At 41.4% G+C, this 27,531-nt stretch overlaps 1 long non-coding RNA gene and 1 pseudogene across 1 annotated transcript in view; one reads left to right on the forward strand and one right to left on the reverse strand.

The window, feature by feature from the left end:
- The window catches only part of LOC145514818 (uncharacterized), a 57,808-nt gene extending 44,603 nt beyond the window's left edge, over window positions 1–13,205 (reverse strand). The window contains exons 1-2 of the long non-coding RNA XR_014060480.1: window positions 13,076–13,205; window positions 12,237–12,299 (exon numbers count right to left, since the gene is read on the reverse strand). This is a non-coding gene — a long non-coding RNA (uncharacterized LOC145514818). The remainder of the gene's footprint in view (window positions 1–12,236; window positions 12,300–13,075) is intronic.
- A 61-nt stretch (window positions 13,206–13,266) lies between these two features.
- LOC145512414 (GTP:AMP phosphotransferase AK3, mitochondrial pseudogene) overlaps window positions 13,267–27,531 on the forward strand; it is a 37,099-nt pseudogene continuing 22,834 nt past the window's right edge.

Below are 27,531 nucleotides of genomic sequence, written 5' to 3' on the forward strand. Positions count from 1 at the left end.
AGTCGTGTCTCTTCGCATGGACTGAAGGCTGCCAGGCTCCTCTGTCCGTGGGATTTGCCAGGCAGGAATACTGGAGAGGGTTACCATTTCCTACTCTGGGGATCTTCCTGACCCAGAGATCAAACTCAAGTCTCTGTGTCTCCTGCTTTGGTAGGTGGATTCTTTACACTGTGCCACCTGGAAGCCCTTAAAGTATGGACAAATGATTATAAAAATTCTAAGCATGTCTGAATGCTTTATAGCACGAAAATAATTCAGCGCAGTTTGAAAATTTAGGTAACTTAAGCAAAGGTTTTAAGTTTTAAGAACTGTAAAAAAAACAAAAAGAAAAATAAATATTGTATAACATCACTTACATGTGGAATCTAGAAAAATGGTACAGATGAACTTATCTGTAAAGCAGAAATTGAGACACAGACATAGAGAATAAATTTATGGATGCCAAAGAGGTAAGCGGGGGAAGGAATGAGTTGGGAGACGGACTGACACATATATACCACTATGTATAACTAATGAGTGGAGAAGGCAATGGCACCCCACTCCGGTACTCTTGCCTGGAAAATCCCATGAACGGAGGAGCCTGGCGGGCTGCAGTCCATGAGGTCACTGAGTCGGACACGACTGAGTGACTCCACTTTCACTTTTCACTTTCATGCCCTGGAGAAGGAAATGGCAACCCACTCCAGTACTCTTGCCTGGAGAATCCCAGGGACGGGGGAGCCTGGTGGGCTGCCGTCTATGGGGTCTCACAGAGTCGGACACGACTGACGCGACTTAGCAGCAGCAGCAGCAGCAGCATAACTAATGAGAACCTACTGTATAGCACAAGAAACTCTACTCAATGCTCTGTAGTGACCTAAATGGGAAGGAAATCCAAAAAAGAGGAAATATATGTATACATATAACTGATTCACCATGCCATACAGCAGAAACTAACACAACATGAAAAGCAATTATACTCCAATAAAAATAACTTTTAAAAAGTATTTAAAAAAAACCCCAATGACCTATATGTAAGAACTGCTAATGTAAGATTAGAGAAAAGGTCAGAGTATGAAACCAATAAAACTACAAAAATGCAGTGAGCAGAGGAAGAACAATTCAGTAAGAAGAAGGATGGTTAAAAATATGAAAAATAAATGTAAGACTAGACTAAACAATCTCAGGATGAAATGAAAAAGAGAAAACCAAGAACTATATGATATAAATGGGAGTACTGCAAAGTAAGGCTTTGGAGACAAAAGTTAAATACAATAAATATTATGTTAGTAGACACTAACATTCTTTACGAGAGTGGATGTAATTCTGGGAAGAGTTACATTGAATGCACAGAATTCTCAAGGTGTGTGGGCACCTGTGTAAGCATACATGTTGCGTCAGCACCTGCTGCAGTCACCATCTTTCACCAGCTTATTCACTGGTCAGTCAGGAACCTTACATACTGCTTATTCGGCTGTGTATAAACACTCAGTTCTCATGTTGTTATAATCATAAAAACATAAATAATAGCAATGATTTAAATATATTTTTCATACCTAAACTTTATTAAGCTCATTCTACAAACAAGGGATCTGAGACAGAGTTACTGGTCTCCAACCTAGATTAGGGATCAATGCAAAGAAATAGAAGAAAACAATAGAATGGGAAAGTCTACAGATCTCTTCAAGAAAATTAGAGATACCAAGGGAATATTTCCTGCAAAGATGGGCCTGATAAAGGACAGAAACGGTACGGACCTAACAGAAGCAGAAGATATTAAGAAGAGGTGGCAAGAATACACAGAGGAACTATACAAAAAAGATCTTCATGAGCCAGATAGTCACAATGGTGTGATCACCAACCTAGAGCCATACATCCTGGAATGCAAAGTCAAGTGGGCCTTAGGAAGCATCACTACGAACAAAGCTAGTGGATGTGATGGAATTCCAGTTGAACTATTTCAAATCCTAAAAGATTATGCTGTGAAAGTGTTGCACTCAATATGCCAGCAAATCTGGAAAACTCAGCAGTGGGCACAGGACTGGAAAAGGTCAGTTTTCATTTCAATCCCAAAGAAAGGCAATGCCAAAGAATGCTCAAACTACTGCACAGTTGCACTCATCTCACATGCTAGTAAAGTAATGCTCAAAATTCTCCAAGCCAGGCTTCAACGGTACATGAATCATGAACTTCCAGATGTTCAAGTTGGATTTAGAAAAGGCAGAGGAACCAGAGATCAAATTGCCAACATCTGTTGGATCATTGAAAAAGCAAGAGTTCCAGAAAAATATCTACTTCTGCTTTATTGACTATGCCAAAGCCTTTGACTGTGTGGATCACAACAAACTATGGAAAATTCTTAAAGAGATGGGAATACCAGACCACCTGACTTACCTCTTGAGATTTCTGTATGCAGGTCAGGAAGCAACAGTTAGAACTGGACATGGAACAACAGACTGGTTTCAAATAGGAAAAGGAGTACGTCAAGGCTGTATGTTGTCACCCTGCTTATTAACTTATATGCAGAGTATATCATGAGAAACACTAGGCTGGATGAAGCACAAACTGGAATCAAGATTACAGGGAGAAATACCAATAACCTCAGATATGCAGATGACACCACCCTTATGGCAGGAAGTGAAGAAGAACTAAAGAGCCTCTTGATGAAAGTGAAAGAGGAGAGTGAAAAAGTTGGCTTAAAGCTCAACATTCAGAAAACAAAGATCATGGCATCTGGTCCCATCACTTCATGCCAAATAGATGGGGAAACAGTGACAGACTTTATTTTGGGGGGCTCCAAAATCAGTGCAGATGGTGATTGCAGCTATGAAATTCAAAGATGCTTGCTCATTGGAAGAAAAGCTATGACCAACCTAGACAGCATATTAAAAAGCAGAGACATTCCTTTGCTGACAAAGCTCTGTCTAGTCAAGGCTATGGTTTTTCCAGTGGTCATGTATGGATGGGACAGTTGGACTATAAAGAAAGCTGAGCACCAAAGAATTGATGCCTTTGAACTGTGGTGTTGGAGAAGACTCTTGAGAGTCCCTTGGACTGCAAGGAGATCCAACCAGTCCATCCTAAAGGAAATCAGTCCTGAATATTCATTGGCAGGACTGATGCTAAAGCTGAAACTTCAATACTTAAGCCACCTGATGTGAAGAACTGATTCACTGGAAAAGACCCTGATGCTGGGAAAGATTGAAGGCAGGAGGGGAAGGGGATGACAGAGGATGAGATGGCCGGATAGCATCACCGACTCAATGGACGTGAGTTTGAGTAAACTCCGGGAATTAGTGATGGACAGGGAGGCCTGGTGTGCCCAGTCCATGGGGTCGCAAAGAGTTGGACTCGACTGAGCGACTGAACTGAACTTAGATGAGCTTTCATGACTTTTCAAATATCAGCACTAAATTTACGGGGTAATATGAAGTGTAAAGGGCTTCCCAGGTGGCACTATTGGTGAAGAACCCACCTATCAATGCAGGAGATATAAGAGACGTGTTTTCGATCCCTGAGTCAGTAAGATTCCCCTGGAGAAGGGCACGGCAACCCACTCCAGTATTCTTGCCTGGAGAATCCCATGGACAAAGGAGCCTGCAGGGCTATAGTCTGTAGGGTCTCACAGAGTCAGACACGACTGAACTGATTGAGCACGCATGCACGGATGAAGTCTAAAATTGCACCAGAGGCCGGGGATACTCACGGCCAGAGCTCTGTGGTTTGCTCTGAAGCGCACTGGCCCATGCGGCACGGCAGTCTTTTTTCCAGTATTTCCAGAGGGAGCCTGTGAGCTGCCTCACACTGACCTGAGCCCTGGACACAGAGCGGGAGTCTCATGGGTTTATGGCCAATAGTGGGTGCTATCTTGAATCAAAGTTAACAAGAAACTGAATGATCATGTTTACTGAACAGTCTCACTAACTGGACAAGGCAGTGCCACGGCTAAGAACAAAAGAGGGGGTGTTGTAGAGTTAGACAGACCCAGGTGCCAATCTAAGATTGTGGGCAAGTAATTTACCATCTTTAGGCTTCTGTTTCCTCCTACATTGCAAAAAGAATGGAATCTGGAACAGAAAGAGGACGTTAATCCAAAAGATGTTGAAATTCAAAGTCTGCAATTTAGTTAATATAATGTACCAATGCTGACTTAGTTGTAACAGATGTATCGTGGTTGTGTAAGATATTAAGAATGGGGGAAACTGGATGATGGGATATAGGAAAATTCTGTACTACTTATACAAAGTGAAAGTGAAAGAATTAGTCACTAAGTCATGTCTGACTTTCTGTGACCCCATGGACTGTAGTTCACCAGGTTCCTCTGTCCATGAAATTCTAGGCAAGACTACTAGAGCGGGTTGCCATTCCCTTTTCCAGGGGATCTTCCCAACCTAGGGATCAAACCCAGGCCTTTTGCATTGCAGGCAGATTTTTCACCATCTGAGTCACCAAGGAAGCCCCCCCTTTCTATAATTCTAACATTATTCCATCCAAAAAATGTTGCTTTTTAAAGAGTGACTGTATGTCATCAAGAGCTCTCCAATGCAAAATGAAGCCAATGAGAAATCCTCAGTGCCTTTGGGAGTCACAGCACATTATGAAAGTACAGTGGTACCTTATTTCCCAGCCAAGATGGAGAAGGAAGTATACCATGGAGGTCAATTTTTCAGAAAATTGAAACTAACCCTTCAGTCACAAAAAACCCCACTATTTCCAGCATTTTTTTTTTTTCATGGCAAGCCTTCAAAAGCAGATGATAAAGTTCCCTGCCCTCTGAGTAGAGGACACTAAATGCAACTGAATCTTTTCTGGGTTAATCAGGGTCATTGGTATGAACATCTGCTATTATATTACATCATACCAAGCATGGTTCTGCCTTTAGCTTTCTTTACTGAGTCATGGAGTTGGAAATGCAGGGACCATCTCTCCACAGCCATGAAATGACTAGGGAAAGCCCCAAGGATGTGGATTAAGGATATGACACGTGTGTGTGGAACCACTGGTGAGCCACCATGGAGTAGAGAGCATCTTCGACCCTCTTAAATATTAGCAATTCAGCTGGAGAGCAGCTGGCAGCTGAATTTCCCTTTCTGTGCCTTTTCTGTTAGTAATACAACTTCTGTAGTTTGCTGAATGCAAAACAAATCCTCTGAACAACTGAAGACCCCAGTCATCCCTAGTAACGTCATTCCAGGCCTGGGAAGCATGTAGAGATGAGGGGTAAACTCACTGATACTTTCAGGAGGAAGTTTAAGTTGGGATCCTTCCCAGCTCTAGTTGGGAAATATTTTCTTTGTGATGTATATCAGGGGGGAATTATTTGGCTTCTGTTACATGAAGGGGGCTTCCCTGGTGGCTCAGAGTTTAAAGAATCTACCTGCAATGCAGGAGATGCAGGAGACGCAGGTTCAATCCCTGGGTTGGAAAGATCCCCTGGAGGAGGGTGTGGCAACCCACTCCAGTAGACTTGCCTGGCGAATCCCATGGACTGAGAAGCCTGGCGGGCTACAGTCCATGGGGTCGCACAGAGTCAGACACGACTGAAGCAACTGAGCATGCACGCACATGAAGGAGTGTCTAATAAAACCACAGAAAGCAGCATGACATGAACCTTGGTGACAGGTCATTAGAGAAGTAGAGGAGAGGGATTAAAATCTTGACTTCCTACCAAGCCTTCCTCGTTATCCTCTTTCAGGGTTGTATGCCTGCCTGGGCTTTCTCCATGGAAAGACCACGTCTTTCTGGAGCCCAACCATGGCCCACCCACACAGCCAGGACAAGAGAACGGACTGGAAAGTGGACTTCACCCAGCTCTGTCCTAGCTTGTCATTCAGTCAACCATGGACATTTACTTACTCTTACATGGAGACAAGATTGCCAATGCCTTCCTAGAGTCTCTTTCCCTTGAACATAAGCCCCTCGGACATTGCAGGCTCTATTTCTTGCCTCTTTCTTGCTGCCCAAATCACCTTGTTTGACATCAGATTAGCTGAGTGCTTACGCAATGAATCGTTCCAAGTAACCAGATGAGGCCTGAGGTGATTAAGCACCAAATTACTGGTATGAGGAGACAGTTAAAGAGCAATGGGAGACTTTCCTGGTGGTTGAGTAGTTAAGACTTCATGCACTGATCCGATTTGATCTGTGGCCTGGGAACCAGATCCCATGTGTCATGACTAAGACCCCACGTGCTGCAACCAAAAAAAAAAAAAAAAATCCCATATACTACAATTAAAAAACCCACACACCACAACAAAGACTGAAGATCCTTCAGGCGGCAACTAAGACCCAGCACAGCCAAATAAATAAATATTTTCTTTAAAAAGAACAATGGGAATGTTCCAGAAACTTCCCATGCAAGGCCCACTTTGCTACTTGTCGGAGACACAACTCAAGCTTCTGTCAGTTTCGTGCATATAAAAAAGCTAGGCTGAGGTCAAAGGTTTTGACCTGAAGTTGTCAGCTGACTAATCTCAGACAAAAGTCTGACTAAGGAAAAGATATTTTAATGTCCATACTATGTCTGCCTTGCTCTGGGAAAGCATGCATGGATCTGTACACATTTAGGGCAGAGTTTCTCCCTTTCAGGACTATCCACATTTTCGGCCTAATAATCCTGTGTTGTGGAGGGCTGTCCTGTGCACTGTAGGAAGTGTAGCTACGTGAGTTCACAAATTTAAACGTGGGGTTCCCAAACATGAATTTCAGACAGCAGCAAATTGTTTCAGTATATGTACATCCCATGCAATATAAACAGCATCCCTGGCCTCTATCCTTCGGGTACCAGTAGCATCGCCACTGTCCAACCTCAAGTTGTGACAACCAAAAATATCACCAGACATTGTCAAATGTCCCCTGGGGTGCAAAACTGCCCCTGCTTAAGAACCACTGATTCAAGGTGACACATCAGAAAGCTACAAATCTTAACCTCTTTACCTTAGCTCCCAGAAAATAGCTGCATCTTATAAAATATCAGCAAAAGAATTGGTCATGTCAGACATTCCTCAGCACATCTTACTTAAGTAACCATTTTGAAAACATTACTTAGTCTGCTTTTTAATGTCCCTTGGGATCAACTCTCTTTGGGTTTTCATGACAGGCAGATTCTTGGCAGCTGTCTTTCAGAATAGCAGGCTCACTTTGATCAGATAATGCAAATCAGGAAACCTACCATATTTCCCTTTTGCTTAGCTGCTAGAAAGCTTAGAGGCAAATATAATGTTTAGTTGCAGAAATCATCAAAGCTCATGTGGCTAAGTAGTTTATTTTTTTTAAACAAACATCCACATAGTGGCTTTTATATGCCACATATATTTTAAATGCTCTACAAATACTAGCTTCCTGAAATCATTGTCATTGCAACAATCCTATGGGTAAGTATTATTATTATCCTCCCTTTTCAGATAACAGGGCTTCCCTGGTGGCTCAGACGGTAAGGCATCTGCCTGGAATACGGGAGACCCGGGTTCAATCCCTGGGTTGGGAAGATCCCCCAGAGAAGGAAATGGCAACCCACTCCAGTATTCTTCCCTGGAAAATCCCATGGACAGAGGAGCCTGGTAGGCTACAGTCCATGGGGTCAGTAATAAACTGAGATCATTTCTTTTCAAATTTCTATGAATTATTTCCTTCTCATCATCCATGTTTTATAAGTAAGTACCTTCAGATTCTGTTTATAAGTCAATGGGGCAAGAGTTATTGTATCACACACCTACACCACTGCAGGTCCTCTCAGTCTCCCATCTCCTGGTTAAACTGTCACTATAGCAACCAGTTCCAATGACTTGCAGGTGCACTTCTCAGAGCCCAGCCCCGTGTCCAGGCCATACATCGCCCATCTCCCATCCCTGACTTCCCTGTTCACACAGAGATCCGGGGCACAAGGGATCTTTCTCCAGAGCCCAGAAGTGCACAGCCCATATCTGCAGAGGAATTGACGTCCTGTGGTCAAAGCATTGCCAAATGGGAGATGGAAACTGTTGATAAATTCATCCTCTCTTCTTGACTCCAAAGAGACTGTCCTGAGATGCTTTGCACAGGCTGGTTCTTTAAGACAGAGCAACCAGGAACACTGGGTGGAAACCAGCTCAGTTACTCCTGCTCCAGTTTCTCTTTCTCCTTCCCTGCCTCACTCCTGTGTCTCTCAGGTCTCTCACTTCTGCTCCTTGGCACTGTACCTCCTAACAAAGCAACAGCACATATCATTGTCTGGCTCTGCTTTCTAAGGAACCTCTCTCCGACTCTCTGCGACCCTATGGACCATGGCCTGCCTGGCTCCTCTGTCCATGGGATTCTCCAGGCAAGGATACTGGAGTGGGTTGCCATTTCCTTCTCCTCTAAGGAGTCAGACCTAGATAAATACAAATAATTATAAATAAAATCACACTGAATGGAAGTTTACCAAATTATTTCCATTAACTTCAGTCAGTAAATATTTCTTGTGATCCAACTGGAATACAATCGAGGAACAACTATCCCCTTGTTGCTGTTCAGCCGCTCAGTCGTGTCTGACTCTTGTGACCCCATGGACTGTAGCCCACCAGACTCCTCTGTCCATGGGATTCTCCAGGCAAGAATACTGGAGTGGGTTGCCATTTCCCCCTCTAGGGGATCTTCCTGACCCAGGGATCGAATCCGAGTCTCCTGAACTGGCAGGCGAGCTCTTTACCACTGAGCCAACAAGGAAGCCCACAACTAATCCTAGCAGCACGTTAAGGGCGATGACATCATTTTTAAAGCTGAAGAAACCAAGACCCAGAAAAGGAAGGAGACTGCTCAAGATCACATGCCCTGTTAGTGGCATGTGAAGATAATACCAACATGTATTTAGTGCCTACAGTGTTAAATTTCCATATAAATGACTTCACTCTGTGCTTCCCTGGTGGCTCAGATGGTAAAGAGTCTGCCTGCACCCCAACTAAAATAAATAAATTTATTTAAAAAAAAAAAAGAAAAAAAAAAGAGTCTGCCTGCAATGCGGGAGACCCGGGTTTGATCCCTGGGTTGGGAAGATCTCCTGGAGAAAGAAATGGCAACCCATTCCAGTACTCTTGCCTGGAGAGTCTCACGGACGGAGGAGCCTGGTAGGCTACAGTCCATGGGGCCGCAGAGTCGGACACAACTGAGCAACTTCACTTTCACTTTTTCTGTGCTCAAAAATTGCATAATTAATCTTGCTGTTCCCATTGTATGCACAAGAAACAGGGGGTCAGAAAAAGTGAAGTGAAACGTTTAAAGTCACAATGGCAGCGAATGGAAAAATGAGGTGTGAACTCCGCAGGCCTAGTTCTTTTCCACAGCTGCTTCCTAGAGTTTGGCTGTGGGCCCTGGCTGTCCTGGGGCCTGGAAGAAAACCATGATAGACTCTGGAGAAAGACAGGCTTTCAACTGAAGTCCTAGCCCTGCCGCTTAATAACTCTGTGACCTTAAGTTACTTCGTTTTTTATTTTAAATTCAGAAAATGGAGACCACACGTCCACTCAGAGTAAAGCTGTGAAAAGGAAATGAGATGACATATGTACATTTCCTACCGCAGCACCTGTACACATTAACTGCTTAATAAATGTGAGCCAGGATCAGTTCTCTGGAATCAAAGATGCCTCCCAAACACATTAGCTTCTCTTTTGTAGGTGCTTCTTAGGTGACACCCATGGTGCCAAGCATCCCCTACAGAAGAAGAAATCACTTCTAACCATCCCAGCCTCACTGAGGGAAGGAAGATGGAGGAGAATGTTTATTAGTCAGTCATGTGTGCCCTTGTTGACCTTTGCTCTCTCTGTGTAGCAGTTTTAAAACCAATTTATGGATTAGTTTTGTCCTAAGCAAGAATACTGTGAACTATGAGGTTGGATGTGCTAGCTGTATTTTTTATGCACATTAAAACACAGATACCCTTCATTAAAATTTAAAGGTGTTGTTATTTAAAATATTAAGAAAAAAATATGAGATAGAACAAGACTGGCAAAAGATTGATCTCTGTTGAAACTAGATTACGAGGACATGAGACTATACCATTCTCTAATTTTAGGCAGCTTTGAAATTTTCATAATAAAACAGGTTTAAAAATAAGATAAAACATAGCTATCAAACCTGGGGTGGAAGAGAGGAATGTTCTTTCAGTTCAGTTCAGTTCAGTCGCTCAGTCGGGTCCAACTCTTTGCAACCCCATGGACTGCAACATGCCAGGCCTCCCTGTCCATCACCAACGCCCGGAGTTTACTCAAACACATATCCATTGAGTCGGTGATGCCATTCAACCATCTCACCCTCTGTCGCCCCTTCTCCTGCCTTCAATCTTTCCCAGCATCAAGGTTTTTCAAATGAGTCAGTTCTTCGCATCAGGTGGCCAAAGTATTGGAGTTTCAACTTCAGCATCAGTCCTTCCAATGAATATTCAGGACTGATTTCCCTTAGGAGGGACTGGTTGGATCTCCTTGCTGTCCAAGAGACTCTCAAGAGTCTTCTCCAACTCCACAGTTCAAAAGCATCAATTCTTCATCACTCAGCTTTCTTTATAATCAAACTCTCACATCCATACATGACTACTGGAAAAACCATAGCTTTGACTAGATGGACCTTTGTTGGCAAAGTAATGTCTCTGCTTTTTAATATGCTGTCTAGGTTGGTCATAACGTTTCTTTCACTGAGACCTAAAATTATGTCCCATTCCCCAGAGGAGCAATTGTCACACCTTGGGAAACAGTGGCCTGAGAGACCCAGGAGAAGGTCACATCACAGGGACACTTAAGATTCACTCTATTTCATGGGCTGCATCCTCTGTGCTTAGAACAACTAGTCACACAGATAAATGCCTGATTAAAATTTGCTGAATCAATGAATGAATGATTATCTCACCACTTAGCCTCTCGGTGACTTTCAGCTCTGTCTCCTTGGATACCCTAAACTGGTAACTCTCCCTAGAAATTTTCTTTGAAGTTTTCACTTCAAAATGATTAGTACTGTAAAAACAGGCATAATCTGAGGAGTCTCTGCTGTTTTTCTTTTACTGCTATACCATTTGGCTTCCATTACTGTGAAAAAATACCTAGAAAGCTTCCACAAACTTCCACAATCACATCTGCTTGGTCCTAGATGCTTTTTGTTAAAGGTATTGTCTATATTACTTGGCTCATACTAGTTTATATGTATTTCATCAAAGAATCTCTTACCATCTGCTATTAAGAATAAGCTTGATAACCCTTTGTCCACTGTGGCTTGTTTGGTATTAGTCTGGAAAAGGAGGAAGGGGTGAGGTAATCCCAGGTGGCCAAAGTGACTCAATGTACTTCCAGAGTGGGACTCTTACCAGCAGGCCAACATTCACGGTGTCTGCTCTAAGCTGCACCTTACTCACACCTATAGCCAAGTGAACCCTACCCATACTCCACAGATACACCTCTGAAATATTCTGGGATCAGAGGCTGGTACCAAATTAGATATCTCAATTAAAGGTTAAATATACCAGAAGTCTAAATCTATCTGGTAGGATAGAAAGGCCTTGGCAGTGTTACTTTTTGTGTATATAATTAGTAATCTTAAAAGATAGTCATCGTGTGCTACTTTATTATGCAAAGCAATTAGTACTATGCAAAATACTGATTCAAATCATAGCATGATTTTTTTTTTGTCCTTTATGCTGGAAGATAAGAGCTAAATTTCTATTAAATATGCATCTACCTTTTGAATCACCTGCTGTATTCAGTTTAACTCTTTTGGATATAGCAACAATAAAAGAGACTATATGACTAACTTAAAGATCCGAAATAGCAGAAACAAGTTTTTTTCAAGTCTGGGAAATTGGAGCAGCCATTCTACTTTGCTGCCATAAAATACAACTACAGAAATGAGGTTTCTACTCTCAAAGCCTTTTTTCTGGAAATAGCTTTCTTTCTTGCTTATAGAATGAGAACCAGCCACCACTTCATTTTTATGGGTCTTTTTTCAGAAATGAAGTGGCTCAAGGATGGTTAGAGAAGGAAGTGGATGCAGGGCTGGTGGCTCAGCAACTTCTAGTTAGAGAAGCCCCACGTGATGCATTGTCTGTACTTGGACCACCCAAGACAAAGCTGGCCACCTGTTTCACATCTTGTTGCGTAAACCAAACCCGAAGTATTTTTCGAAGGAAGTGGTCAGCAGGTAACTGTCAGTTTAAAAATTCTCCACGGAGAAATAGTGTAAATGGTCCATAAAACAAATGAAAAGATGCTCAATCTCACTAACATTGAAGAAATTAAAATTAAAATAGTGTACTTTCTCACCTCTTTGTTGGTCTATTGAAATAGCCTTCAAACTGCTCGCCATCTTGCAAATGAAGCAATCGTCTAAAAATAAAAATCGTATCTGTCCACTGCTAGAAACTCGGCTTCCCAGTTCACTTATTAAATATATTTAAACATAAATAATACCGTTCTTTAACCTACATTGTATCAATCTGAAACTTTTTGCATTTACCATATCAGAAATCTTTTCATGTTAGCACATAGAGATCTGTCTTTTTAGCTGCTGGGTAGTGTTCCACAGGTTCCCTTAGCTATTCTCTAATTAATACACAGTTAAATTGTTAACAATTTTTTTGCTGTTACAAATAAGGCTGAAATGAACATCGTATATGTGCCTTCTTATCACATGAGAGTGTTTGTCTAAGGAAGACACTAAGAAGTAATTTCTTAAAAAATTTCCACTGCCAAGTTGCCTTCCAAGCTAGCTGTGAGGACACCCCACCAGTGGAGTGTGACAGGCCTACAAAACGACTTTGCTGACATTTGCTTCTAGATGCTCTGAACTGTTCCACTATCTATTTCTGCGACTTGTATCGTCTTTAATTCTGGGAAATTCTTGTCTTTAATTATCTTTTTTTTTTATATATTTTTTGGCCACGTGGGCATGTGGGATCTTAGTTCCCAGACCAGGGATTGAAACCAGGCCCTTGGCAGTGAGAGGGACAAGTCTTAACCACTGAGCCGCCAGGGAAGTCCCTTTAATTGTCTCTTTAAATACTGTATCCCTCCCTCCTCTCCTTTTTCTCCTGTGAATAGTGGAACTTTTGAATCTACACTTTGTTTCTTCAGTTTCCTTTCAGACTTCCCATCTGCTCCACCTTTACACCCTCCTGGGGGGAATTTCTTGACCCAGTCGTTCAAATCACACACGCCCTCTTCCATATGGTCCATCAGCTGTGGGTTGCACCCTCTGACGCAGCGCATCTTCCGGGCGCCGCTCTAGCCGCCGGGCAGCGGAGGCGGGGGCGAGCGCGCAGGCGCAGCTGGTGTCTGACCCGGGGCCCAGCTGTCACCGCGGTCCCAGCCTCGCTTGGCAGCCACGGGGCCACCGAGGCAGCTCCTGCCCTCCGTGATCCGGGGCGCCCCGGACTCCGGCAAGCGCACCCTGGCGCTGCGCATTACCACACACGTCCAGCTGAAGACCTCCAGTGGGGACCTGGTCCGAGACACCATGCGAAGGGACCCAGATATCGGGGTGCTGGCCACAACCTTCATGGACCAGGGGAAGCTCATCCCGGATGACCTCATGACTCGGCTGTTGCTCCAGGAGCTGAAAAATCTCACCCGGTATATAACTGGCTGTTGTGTGATTTCCCCAGGACACCTCCACAGGCTGAAGCCCTGGACAGAGTCCATCAGGTACAACTGGCGATGAACCTGAATGTGCCACTTGAGGTCATTCAGCAACACCTCGAGGCTCGCTGGGTGCATCCAGCCGGTGGCCGCATCTATAACCTCGGATTTAACCCTCCCAAAGTGGTCGGTGTGGAGGATGTGACTGGAGCTCCTCTCATTCAGCGTGTAGATGATAAACCTGAGACACTTAGCAAGAGAATGAAGGTTTACCAAGACCAAAGGAAACCTGTCCTGGAATATTATCAGAAAAAGGGAGTGTTGGAAACATTTTCTGGAACAGAAACCAATAAGATCTGGCCCTGTATTCAGGCTTTCCTGCAAACCCAAGTCCCACTGAGACACCCAAAAACTCAGTTACTCCAGGAGGAAAAAATCCTTGTGATCAGCAAGATGAACAGAACTATCGCTGCTGATGGTGATTGCAGCCATGAAATTAAAAGACGCTTATTCCTTGGAAGGAAGGTTATGATCAACCTAGATAGCATATTGAAAAGCAGAGACATTACTTTGCCAACAAAGGTCCGTCTAGTCAAGGCTATGGTTTTTCCAGTGGTCACGTATGGATGTGAGAGTTGGACGGTGAAGAAAGCTGAGCGCCGAAGAACTGATGCTTTTGAACCGTGGTGTTGGAGAAGACTCTTGAGAGTCCCTTGGACTGCAAGGAGATCCACCCAGTCTATCCTAAAGGAGATCAGTCCTGGGTGTTCATTGGAAGGACTGATGTTGAAGCTGAAACTCCAATACTTTGGCCACCTCATGCAAAGAGTTGACTCATTGGAAAAGACCCTAATGCTGGCAAGGATTGGGGGCAGGAGGAGAAGGGGACGACAGAGGATGAGATGGTTGGATGGCATCACCGACTCGATGGACATGGGTTTGGGTAAACTCCAGGAGTTGGTGATGGACAGGGAGGCCTGGTGTGCTGCGATTCATGGGGTCACAAAGAGTTGAACACCACTGAGCGACTGAACTGAACTGATTCCTTCTTTCACAAGCAGTTCCTCCTTCTAAGACTCCACCCTGTACGAATTCTTTGAAAATTATATTAGTTTTATTTCTGTGGATTTTATTCTGGATATAAAGGATATGCCAAATGAGTCTGATAATAAGAACTGTCTTTTAAAATTATCTAGTGTGTTTTATCCAGCTGTCTTCTATGGGTGTGCAATTCAAAAACATCAGAGATATCTAAACTTTAAAAAATTCTTTTAGACCAAAAGTAAAAGAGCAATTGGTAGTAATCTAACTTTTGTTCAGTAATAATAAGTGACTGGTAAGGTTTTATATTTTTTCAGAAAAGTAAAAAATTAAAATACTAATTTGGAGAAAATATTTCATCAGAAGCTTTTGCATAGGGAGACACCAAAAAAAGAGAGACATTTTTAACATGGAGAATGTGGTTTTATGAGATGCTATCTCTATAAAATTCCAGATAAAAATAACTGAATTTACTGATCTGTTGCAGAATGCAAATTTACTGCTGACTTTAAGAAATCAATAAGGTGGCCGCATGAGCTACATTAATTTTGTTGATAAACATTCCTTCCATTTCCTCAGAACTTTCTATTTTTTATTAAAAAAATCAACATTTAGGTAAACATTACTTTGATGGAACTTGTTTTCTTCTGAAAATACATGTTTACTGAGGGATATAACTTATGTTAGAGATTGATATTAGAAGTTCTTGTATAAGCACCAAAATTGAATGAATTTTCTTTAATGGAAAATGTAATTGACATGTTTTCAGATGTTAAGATGGAGAAGGTGATGGCACCCCACTCCAGTACTCTTGCCTGGAAAATCCCATGGACAGAGGAGCCTGGTGGGCTGCAGTCCACGGGATCGCAAAGAGTCGGACACGACTGAGCGACTTCACTTTCACTTTTCCCTTTCATGCGTTGGAGAAGGAAATGGCAACCTACTCCAGTGTTCTTGCCTGGAGAATCCCAAGGACGGGGGAGCCTGGTAGGCTGCCATCTATGGGGTCACACAGAGTCGGACATGACTGATGCGACTTAGCAGCAGCAGCAGCAGTTAAAAAATGTGTGTTTTAGGGGACTTCCCTGGCGGTCCAGTGGTTAAGACTCCACACTTCCTCTGCAGGGGGTACAGGTTCCATCCCTGGTTGAAGAACTAAGATCCCACATCCCACATGCTGTGTGGCCAGGAAAAAAAAAAGAGTGCTTTAGGATCTTCTTGCCAGTTCTTCTTTTGATTGATATGCTTTGGTGAGTAACAAATTAAAGTATTAAAAAAACAAAGAATGAATAAAAGAAAACTCATGCCGCTATGTAAAATACAAATACTGTATAATTAAGAAACAAAAATAGATCAAGCATGCCTGGTGGGAAATTTCCTTGACAGAAATAGCTGTCATAATTAGTAAACGGAAATTTACTTGCTAGAAAAAGCCATCATAATTAGTAAATGTGGCACTAGAAAGGCTTTATATGATAGGTTAGAAAGGACTAGGAACGTAACTGAATTTGCTGAAGGCAGAGTTCTTTATTCCTGATCAAAGAAGTTGATACCTGCTGGCGTTCACTGGCATCCCATCTTAAGGGAAGAAAATCTTGCCACTTTTTTCTGAGCAGCCATGTTAAAACAATCATTTTGGGTTCCTTCTGTGGGGTCAGGAGAATGTGTGCTTATGTTTTATGGCCTGGAGTAGTGGAGCAGTATGAGAAGTGGAGGAGAAACTAGGCTATTTCTTAAATGATATTTTTACTCTATTTTAGTTAGTGCTAAATCAAATGAAACAAGTCCTTGTACAAACTATTACTGCCTTTGAAAAATTCATCCCATTTTATTCCAGGCACTTAAAACACAAATACCATCAAATGTTTCTTATGTATTTGCAGGGTGGGGGGTTGTGCTTATTTTTCTTTCTTTTTATTTTTTCATTCATTGTCAGTTTTTCAAAATCGACCAAGCCTTTCAAAAAGATCTACAGAAAACATTTCATACTTTAAAATACTTTCTATAATGTCTTATACTGTTACATGCTTTCCAAGAAGCAAATTACCGAACTTATGAACTATCACTAGTCACTAGGTTATAAGGCATCATTAGTCTTTATTATAATAAAACTGGACTTCAGAAAAAAATATCTACCTATTCAGTATTTTATTAAACAGGCCAAGTTTTAATCTTCATGACCTCCAGTTGATTTGTGACTCCTCTATCCTCACACATCTATCAGAAAAATCTACATATGCTGATTCTTAGCTTCTGCTTTGCTTGCTCTGTTATTTATCTTGCTTGGGTGTTGGTTCATCCATCATGTTGCATCTGTCATCTTTTGCAGTGTTGGTCTTGTTCGTATGCGTGGCGATCTTGTCTCTGTAATCTCTGTGGTTGAGATGCTCTACTGAATCGCATGAATTACATCCTCTGTCAGTGTGTCATATGTGTGGGAAGACTGCTGGCCTCAATTGTCCTCTGGCCTTTTCCCAGGGACCAGGAAGAAGGAAAAGCCACTAGGTGAGATTTCTCTGGGGTGTTCAGGCCTGTTGCCCAATTTCCCTCCTTATGGCACAGGGCCATATCTGTCTAAACTGTTCTCCCTGGCCATGACTCCTACCTGGAAGCTGACACTTTGTCACTGCTGTTTGGCTCAAGAGCAGATGGAAGAGCATCAGCAGAGGATGAGTTGCTGGCCCCTCCTGCAGCAGTGCCCCGAGGACCGATGTGTCAAATGTCCTTGATACCCTTCTGCTTCCGGGGTCTGCCACCTGTGGGCATGGAGTCTTGGTGCTCCTTCCCCTTTGGGCACTAGTCTTCTGTAAGCGTTTTAGATTTGTCTCTCTTTTTTTTTGCATCAATTCAGTCTACATCCCATATTTTAGGATTTATCACGGTTTCTGGTTCACTGAAAGTTTCACTTCTTACATAGGATCATTAGTTAAGGCCCTTGCTATAGAACAAAGACGCTGGTCCACCACCCTAAAATGGAACCAATTTCCTTGTCTACCCTCAAAATACATAAGTCATCAAGCCTAGAGCTATGGCTTTCAACTCTGGCTACACATTAGAATCAGCTGGGAGCTTTAAGACAATATACTGACACCCTGGATATTTTGATTAATTATCATGGGTGGAAGCCATGGTTATTACTATGTTGTACTTACAAAGTCCCCTGGCTTTTGTAAACCACTACCTTAAAGTAGGTGCTTCCCAGGTAGCTCAGTGGTAAACAATCTGCCTGCAATGCAGGAGACGCAAGTTCAATACCTGGGTCAGGAAGATGCCCTGGAAGATGGCATGGCAACCCATTCCAGTATTCTTGCCTGGAGAATCCCATGGGCAGAGGAGCCTGGTGGGCTACAGACCAGGAGTTGCAAAGAGTCGACACAAATGAAGCAAGTGAGCATGCACATATGCACCTTTAACAGCAGAGCTGACTTCCTCTGGGACAGCCAGCCTTCCAAAAAGTTTTCAGCAGAGACTCAAAAACCACCTGGCAGTCTCACCAGCTGGAACATTCGTCACAAAAGGCTCTGTCCTCCTTGTCATTTTTTCCACCCACACACAGAAATATTTAAGCAATGAATGTTTTATCATTATTTTATCATTAGTCATCACTGTGGATAACTAACCCTTTTCATTTTATCTGTGTTGTTTATCAAGTGCCACATCAAATATGTCATCTACTTACTGATTTTTGGAAGCTTGCTTAAATAAACACCTTTTCCTGTGTGCCCAGTGGGTCAAGGTCTCTGATAGTTCTATTGTATTTAAACTCAGCTAATGATGCTCATTTCAAGTATGAAAGTGAAAGTGAAGTTGCTCAGATGAGTCCGACTCTTTGTGACCCATGGACTGTAGTCAGCCAGGCTCCTCCGTCCATGGGATTTTCCAGGCAAGAATAGTGGAGTGGGTTGCCATTCCTTTCTTCAGGGGATCTTCCTGACCCAGGCGTTGAACCCAGGCCTCCCACATTACAGGCAGACTCTTTACTGTCTGAGCCACCAGGGAATCCCGGTATTTTCAAGTGTGCAGGTTGTGAAACCAGCTTGCAATGAAATCATAATGTATTTTCTAGTCTACAATAGCTTTTGTTTAGTTCTAACTAAAAATATGGGGAAAAGCCAATTAAATGAATTCTGAAGATGAAGTAACCCAAAACACAATGCAATTCTCTCAAAATTTGCAAAATTTTCTACTAGTAACTCACACACACACACACACACACACACACACACACTCAGCCGTATCTGACTCTTTGTGATCCCAAGGACTATACAGGCCATGGACTTCTCCAGGCCAGAATACTGGAGTGGGTAGGGATCAAATCCAGTTTTCCCATGTTGCAGGCAGATTCTTTACCAGCTGAGCCACAAGGGAAGCCCAATAACTGACACAAACTTACATAAATGAAAGTGGGAACATGTTTATGTGCAACTGTAGGATGTCCTTATTCTTCAATTAGGTCTAGGATCATGGTCTTGTGAACTCCTTGTGTGCTTTTGGTGGCTGACCATCTAGATAGCTTTACTGTGATGCCTTCTCCAGCAAGGGGTAGGAAAACACGAGGTATGCAGAATGAAAACGAGTCAGAATAGAGTACAGGTGGGGAAAAGGTATTAGGAAGGAGAAAAGATTGGAGATGTGAGAGAACTTCGAATATTATGACACAGTAGCACCTCTCTCAGCGAGCTGAGAAAATTTCCATAATGTCAAGGGGTTGGAAAAAACATTCAAAATTGGTGGCAGTAGTGGAAGACTCCAAATGGGTTAGGACTAGTTATAGGTAATGAGAATGAAAGTGTGTTTAGTAAAGAGGATGTCAGCCCACCTGGATACAGAATTTGGTTACTGAAAACTGTAAGGACTGGGGAATGTATCAGATATCCCACTGAGTCACTGCTCCATGGATGGCAAAAGCCCACCCAGTTATGATAATAGGGCAGGGTAGAAGTCATGGGATGAAAGAAATGAGAAGGAAGCAAAGTTAGATGTTGACTGGAAAGGCTGTGGGAGGAGAATGGGACATTGTTACTTGGCGGGACATTGAATTTGAGGGTGGACTAAATTAGAAGAAAATCTTTGGAAGTAAGAAAGAAATCAGAAAATATTGGCAAGAGAATTGATGGAATTGTGATAGAAAAAAAAAAAAGAACAGACTCAGAGAGAACAGGCTCTAGTTATGCTTTCTCAATATTTTTCCTCCTTATAAAAAAAAAGAAAAACAATGCCTACTATATATCCCGTGAACACTGGGACACTGGTAAGAACCATTAACTTAGGTAAGTAAAGAGGTCCAGGTCAACTACTTTGAAGCAAATGAAGTCTTAAGGGGTTTGCATCTAGCAAGAATAGGACTCACTTCCTGGCACCATTAATTACCATTTGGAATGGCCATTTCATGGGACTCTAAGAGGTAGAAAAGTTGCATGTAATATATCTCCAAATGTGATCATTTCAGAAATCATTTGCTGCTGCTGCTGCTAAGTCACATCAGTCATGTCCGACTCTGCAACCCCATAGCCGGCAGCCCACCAGGCTCCCCTGTCCGTGGGATTCTCCAGGCAAGAACACTGGAGTGGGTTGCCATTTCCTTCTCCAATGCATGAAAATGAAAAGTGAAAGTGAAGTCGCTCAGTCGTGTCCGACTCTTCGAGACTTCATGGACTGTAGCCTACCAGGCTTATCTGTCCCTGCGATTTTCCAGGCAAGAGTACTGGAGTGGGTTGCCATTGACTTCTCCCAGAAATCATTTGAGAACTGGTGAAAACCTTTAGCAAGTTTAACAATCCTAGAATCTTCCTTTCCTGAGTCTCCATGATATTGCTCTCAAAAGTTAACAAATTTAAGTAACAAGGCAATTGGATGACATATCTGTACGTATTTGGGGCTGGGGCTCAGACGCAGGCTTCACAGGTGAAGACAAGCTAAGATTCAGGTTGTCTGTATATATAACAACTACCATCTGACAGCAAAGTAGTTTGTTAGTAGCTCTCTTGTTACTTAAAATGTCTTCCCAAAATGCAGTAGGCAGGGACCCTCAGGACCTGAAATCTTACCTGGAAGCTGTAGTGACTCTTGAGTCCCCAAGAGATGCCATGTGTCAGCCAATGCTGCTTCCATAGTTGTGGGCACCAGAAGGAGGGAAAATGTCAAGTTCTTGGGGGAAAAAAAAGAACTAAAACAAAAAAAAACTTTAAAAAGCAAATTAAAACAAACAAACAAAGAACTAATAAAAACAGCAACACATAAGAATCATTCGAGTCCCTTTCGGGGACACTGCCCCTCTATTTGGATGACTTTATGGTTCTGGTCTCTTGTTGGATATGCTGGGGTTTTTGCCTTTAGCAGAGCATGCCTTAAATCATGATTCGTGGTGTCAAGAAAGTACAAAAGCCCTCCTATTTTCCACAGGCCCTTTCCCTTCTGATGATAGACACTGAAAGGGAAACACATTCTTCTATTCCACAGCAAAGCTTAGAATCATCTCAGAAGACTTAGTGTTAGTCGCTCAGTCGTGTCCCACTCTTTCTGATCCCATGGACTGTAGCCCGCCAGGCTCCTCTGCCCGTGAAGTTCTCCAGGCAATAATACTGGAGTGGGTTGCCATTTCCTTCTCCATCAGAAGACTTAACACAGTGACTAATATGTATTCTAGGGAAAAAAATGAGGAATATAAGAGGGCAAAGAGAGTGACGGTTGTCTACAGCACGGATGGTGCTGGGGTGGGATGTGAAAACCAGGAGCAAGGTCAAGAAAATGGGACAGAAAGGGAAGCTAAAGGATAACCTTCTGCCACATGCCTGCCTGTGGCAAGCCTGGGAGGTAGGTAAGTATTGTGTTAGTCCAGGGACCTTCCTCCTCACAGCCTTCAGAGTGATCTCTAAAAGGCTTCTCTGACACAACAGGCAACAGGCACATGTAATCCCTGGAAATCCCTAGCTTTTCTTGCACCAGGATTTTGCAGTGTTTCTAGACAACTACTTCCCCTCCTCCTTGCACTAGAGAAAAGGTGTCCATTCCCTGCTCTGATGCATTACAGGTACCAGCTGCCTGGAGTCCACTCGTCACCACATGGTCTTTCCAAGTCAGAAGGCTCCCCTCCTCGAGTCTCACGTGAGATTGCTGCAAGTCACGGGATGCCCCTGTCAAGGATCTAAAATGGGGCCAGCTGAGCACGAGGGGCCACAGGCAGATGGAGAACTCAGCCAGTGTCTCCTGTGCCAGCATGAGCCACTGGTCAAGCAATCACATCACATGAACATCATGAGGACGTGTTCATACAAGTGTGTGGGGGAGGGAGGTTTCCTCATCTCCAAATACATGTTCTGAAAGTGTAAAGCCCCCTACTGTGCCTCAGTCTGGAGCCACATTAGGAAGCGTGTGCGTCCTCAGGGAACCACACGCTCTATACGGTTTATTAGAAAAGTCCAGACACAGGTGTGTGCCTGCCTTCGGTCCAGGTGTTTGGTCTTGCTGCCACTTGTCCCCATCTCCCAAAGGACACAGCCTGGGGCTGTATGTGGGGATCACCAGGGCTGAGCTGATCTAGTCAGTTCAGTGGGTTTACACGCTCAATTCGACCGTTACAAAAACCAAAAGGAGCTTCACTGTGGCTTTAGATGAGGGGTCATACTCTCCCTGGGAACAAACTCCACGAGTTGTATTTGTGTTTGGACTGCCCTGCCCACACTCACCACCTATTTTAGACAGCACATGACTCTGACTCAGAGGAGAGAGCAAAGTACAGCAGGATGGCTTTAAAACAGGCTGCACACCCACTCCCTTGGGCCAGAGCCCAAAACACCCAAGTCCCCGAGTGCCAACATCGAGGCCCCTCTCCTCTCCTGGCATCTCTAAACAGACCCAGTGAGTGAGGTCACCCACATCCAGCAAAACAAAAGCAAACATTTAAAAATACCTTCCAAGCACACAAGTTGACAACTTGAACAAGAATGTGGGGGCAAAAAAAAAAAGGCAAGTCATTTATAACTTGATGTCTTCTATGATATAGTTAGCTGTGCCCAGATGCTGCGGGTAGGATGAAGCCGGAAAGAGGCCACAATAACAGGGGTTCTGAGGCCATCAAGGAGGTGCTGGAGGACCTTTTCAGAAGAGCCAGTGGCTCCAGGTGACGGCATGGAAATGAAGTGCCACACATTCCAGCTCCCTTCCCCATGGCATCATGCCTTTGCTAGGTTAATTCTCAGAAGCTGTTTGCAGCCAGGTCTGAAACCCACTCAAATTTGCTCAGATAAGTGGTGAATTGCGTGGAGGTAGAAGGGAGCATGCCCACTCTAGGTATGAAAAAGTCTTGGGAACTCAGGATGATGACTAATAAATTAGACCTCAGAAGGGGTAGGAGCTGGGATCCCTGAGAAGCCCCTCCAAGTAAGAGCTGAGTTCCCTCACTTAGGGCAGGGGTCTCAGGTTCCAAAGCCTATGGGAGTTCACACACATGAAACAGGGGCCTTAAATGGGAAAGTTCTTGTCACTCAGGCTCGGGGTCCCCATGGCAGCAAGTGGTCACCTACAAAACTCTAGAGTAAGCCTTGCCTTCAAATGAAGGCAAAGGTTTATTCTAACTCTTTCCCCTGAAACTTGCTAGTCGTTAGACATGAGTTTTCTGGATCATCCTGCATAATTCTTTCTGGTTCACAGGGTTGCCACGGGTCAGATTTTATCATTAAAGTATGTGATCAGGAACCAAGGTTATTTCCCATAGAAATAACTGCCCTAAAATTGAAAACCCCAACTGAGCTGCTCCTGTGGGCTTGGCAGGGCCTTGGGATCCCTTGGAAACCAATGTCACCTCTTCTACCATCTGCCTCGTGGCATCCGGTGGTCTTGCTGCTGTCTTCTGCCGTGTCTTCATCCTGTTCTCATAAGCAGAGTTCTGATGCCGCAGGAAAGAGTCAAAATAAACCTTTGCCTGCATTTGAAGCCTTGAGTAAATAAACTTCTGGACACGTGCCAGCTCCTGTCGGTACACATGTGTCCTCATTCATCAGCGAGAAGCAAACAACCAAGGAAAAACCACGTGGAGATCACTGCATGTCCCCAGGAGTGCGTGTTCAGGCAGAGCATCAGTTTCCATCCAGGTGCTGGTGGGCAGAATCCCTAACTAGCTCCACGGGTCCTGGGGAGATGCTTCTCTGTGTTCTGTCGCCCCTGATTCTCTGCATGGGCCCTGGGAAGGCCAGGTCCTTGGAGAGTCAATTAATAGTCCACACTTATGGAAGGAGGAGAGCCAGGGAAGGAGAGGAAGATGAGAAGTGGAAGTGAAAGAGAGGGGAAGAAAAAAAAAGAGGGGAAGGAGGGAGAGAAGGACAGTGACAGGGAGATGGGATGTGGGGAGTAATACCTTTATCTCAGCCATTTAACTTAATACAGACTGAAGTCAGTCTGTACTTTAAATATTCAGATAATGATACTGAAGGAAATTTAATTAATGTAAACTTTGTGCTATTAATTTATAAAATCAGGCTTGGAGAGGATTGTGCGATCGGAAATAACTCTATTACTAATAAAAAGAAATTGTAGAGGGAAAATGGTAGAGAGATTGTAGAGAAAAAATTTTTTCCTTCAGTTAGCAGGTTTTAATTTCCTTCTGAGGAGAAAGAATAAACATATACAAACACGTATACTCCACGTATAAAAATTATATATACACATATATGGTACAGTAAATTATATATGTATATGTAATTTTGTTATGCTATATCATTTATTTTTTAATTCAAATTATAGATATATAATTGATATATGGCACAATAAAACAATCAATATATAATATGTATTTAATTATACATAATTTATATATGGTTTATATATTATATGGTTTATATATTATATAATAGTATATAATTATTAATTATCATAATATATTTATTATATTATATAACATTGCATATATTATATATTATACAATATATTTATTATATTATATAATATTATATATTATATTATATTGCATATTATTAATATAATTATTAATAATATATTCATTATATATTAACACATTAATATATTTATTATATCTATTAATATATTATATGTAAATATATAAATTATACATAATGTTTATATATTATATTATATTTATATATACATATATTTATATATAAATATAAAATTTATATATTATATAATATATATTATATATATTATATATTATATAATATATATGTATTACATAATATATATGCATATATTATACATTATATTATATACATATAATATATAATTATAATATATATTATGTAATATATATTATATATTATATTTATTGTATATACATTATATTATATATATGTATTACAGAATATGTATGTACATATTATATAGAATATATGATATTATATTTATATATATTTATATATTATATATACTTATAATTATATATAATATATATTATAATATATTATATTATATAAAATATAATAAATTAGATATTATAAGTATATATTACATATATTATATATAATATATATTATATATAATTATAGTTATATTATATAATTATAATTATATACAATTAATATATTATATATTATATGTATATTTAATATATTATATATAATTATATAATATATATTAACTATATATGATTATGTATATAAAATAACATAATATAATAGATATAGATATTAAATATATATAATATATATTATAATTATATAATAATTTAGTATTATAATATATAGATTGTAATATATATCTTTTTAATATATATTAATTTAGTATATTTATATATTATATATTAATTTTAATATATAATATATTAATATATATTAACATAACATATCATAATATATAATTATATATCATAAATACAACTATTTTATAATAAAGTATTTAATTAAAATAAAAAATATATAATATATAGTATATATAAATATATATAATTATATAATATATAAAATTATATATAATATTAATATGCAATTAAAATGCAATAAGGCAAGGTAGTTGTCTGAGGAGACTTTACAAATAGCTGAGGAAAGAAGAAAATCGAAAAGCAAGGGAGAAAGGGAAAGATATACCTAACTGAATGCAGAGTTCCAGAGAATAGCAAGGAGAGATAAGAAGGCCTTCTTCAACTAACAGTGCAAAGAAACAGAGGAAAACAATAGAATGGCAGAGACTAGAGATTTATTCAAGAAAACTGGAGATATCAAGAGAACATTTCATGCAAGAAAATGGGCAAAATAAAGAACAGAAATGGTAAGGACCCAACAGAAGCAGAAGAGATTAAAAAGAGGTGGCGAGAATACACAGAATAACTGTACAAAAAAGGTCTTAATGACCTGGATGACCACAATGGTGTAGTCACTCATCCACAGTCAGACATCCTGGAGTGTGATATGAAGTCAAGTGGGCCTTAGGGCATTACTACCAACAAAGCTAGTGGAGGTGATGGAATTTCAGCTGAGCTATCTCAAATTCTAAAAGATGATGCTGTTAAAGTACTGCACTTGATATGTCAGCAAATTCGGAAAACTCAGCAATGACCACAGGACTGAAAAAGGTCAGTTTTCATTCCAATTCCAAAAAGGGTGGTGCCAAAGACTGTTCAAATTACCATACAATTGTACTTATTTCACATGCTAGCAAGTTAATGGTAAAAATCCTTCAAGTTAGGCTTCAGCAGTTCATGTACCAAGATGTTCCAGATACACAAGCTGTGTTTAGAAAAGGCAGAGGAACCAGAGATCAAATTGCCAACATTCATTGGATCATAGAGAAAGTAAGGGAATCCCAGAAAAACATCTACTTCTGCTTCATTGTCTACGAGAAAGCTTTTGACTGTGTGGATCACAACAAACTGTGGAAAATTCTTAAAGAGATGGGAATACCAGACCACCTTACCTGCCTCCTGAGAAAACGGTATGCAGGTCAAGAAGCAACAGTTAGAACCGTACATGGAACAAATGACTGGTTCCAAACTGGGAAAGGAGTACAACAAGGCTGTATATTGTCACTCTATTTATTCAACTTACATGCAGAGTACAGCATGTGAAATGCTGGGCTGGATGAGTCACAAGCTGGAATCAAAACTGCCAGGAACAATATCAACAATCTCAGATATGCAGATAATACCACTCTAGTGGCAGCAAGCAAAAGGAACTAAAGAACCTCTTGAAGAAGGTAAAAGAGGAAGAGTGAAAAAGCTGGCTTAAAACTCAGCGTTCAAAAAATGAAGATTATGGCATCTGGTCCCATTGCTTCATGGCAAATAGATGAGGAAAAAGTGAAAACAGTGACAGACTTTATTTTCCTGGGCTCCAAAATCGCTGCCAATGGTGACTGCAGCCATGAAATTAAAAGGTGCTTGCTCCTTGGAAGAAAAGCTATGACAAACCTAGACAGCATATTAAAAAGCACAGACATCATTTGCCAACAAAGGTCCGTCTAGTTAAAACTATTGTTTTTCCAGGAGTCATATGAATGTGAAAGTTGGACCATAAGAAAGGCTGAGTGCTAAAGAATTGATGCTTTTGAATTGTTGTTCTAGAGAAGACTCTTGAGAGTCCCTTGGACAGCAAGAAGATCAAACCAGTCAATCCTAAAGGAAATCAACCCTGAATATTCATTGGAAGGACTGAAGCTCCAATACTTTGGCCACCTGATGCAAAGAGTCGACTCATTGAAAAAGACCCTGATGCTGGAAAAGACTGAAGGCAAAAGGGGAAAGGGGTGACAGAGGATGAGATGTTTAGTTAGCATCACTGACTCAATGAACATGAACTTGAGCAAACTCCGGGAGACAGTAGAGGATAGGGAAGGATGGTGTGCTGCAGTCCAGGCGCTCTCAAAGAGTCGGATATGATTGACCGACTGAACAATTATATACACAATTTATATTTATATCATACAATTTATACAAAAGAGATCAAACCACACGTGCTTTTTTGCAACTTACTCATTCTCACTGAATGATAAGACCTAA

Source organism: Giraffa tippelskirchi, chromosome 7 (genome assembly GCF_054371585.1).
Source record: "Giraffa tippelskirchi isolate mGirTip1 chromosome 7, T2T-mGirTip1v1.2.pri, whole genome shotgun sequence".
Taxonomy (NCBI): domain Eukaryota; kingdom Metazoa; phylum Chordata; class Mammalia; order Artiodactyla; family Giraffidae; genus Giraffa; species Giraffa tippelskirchi.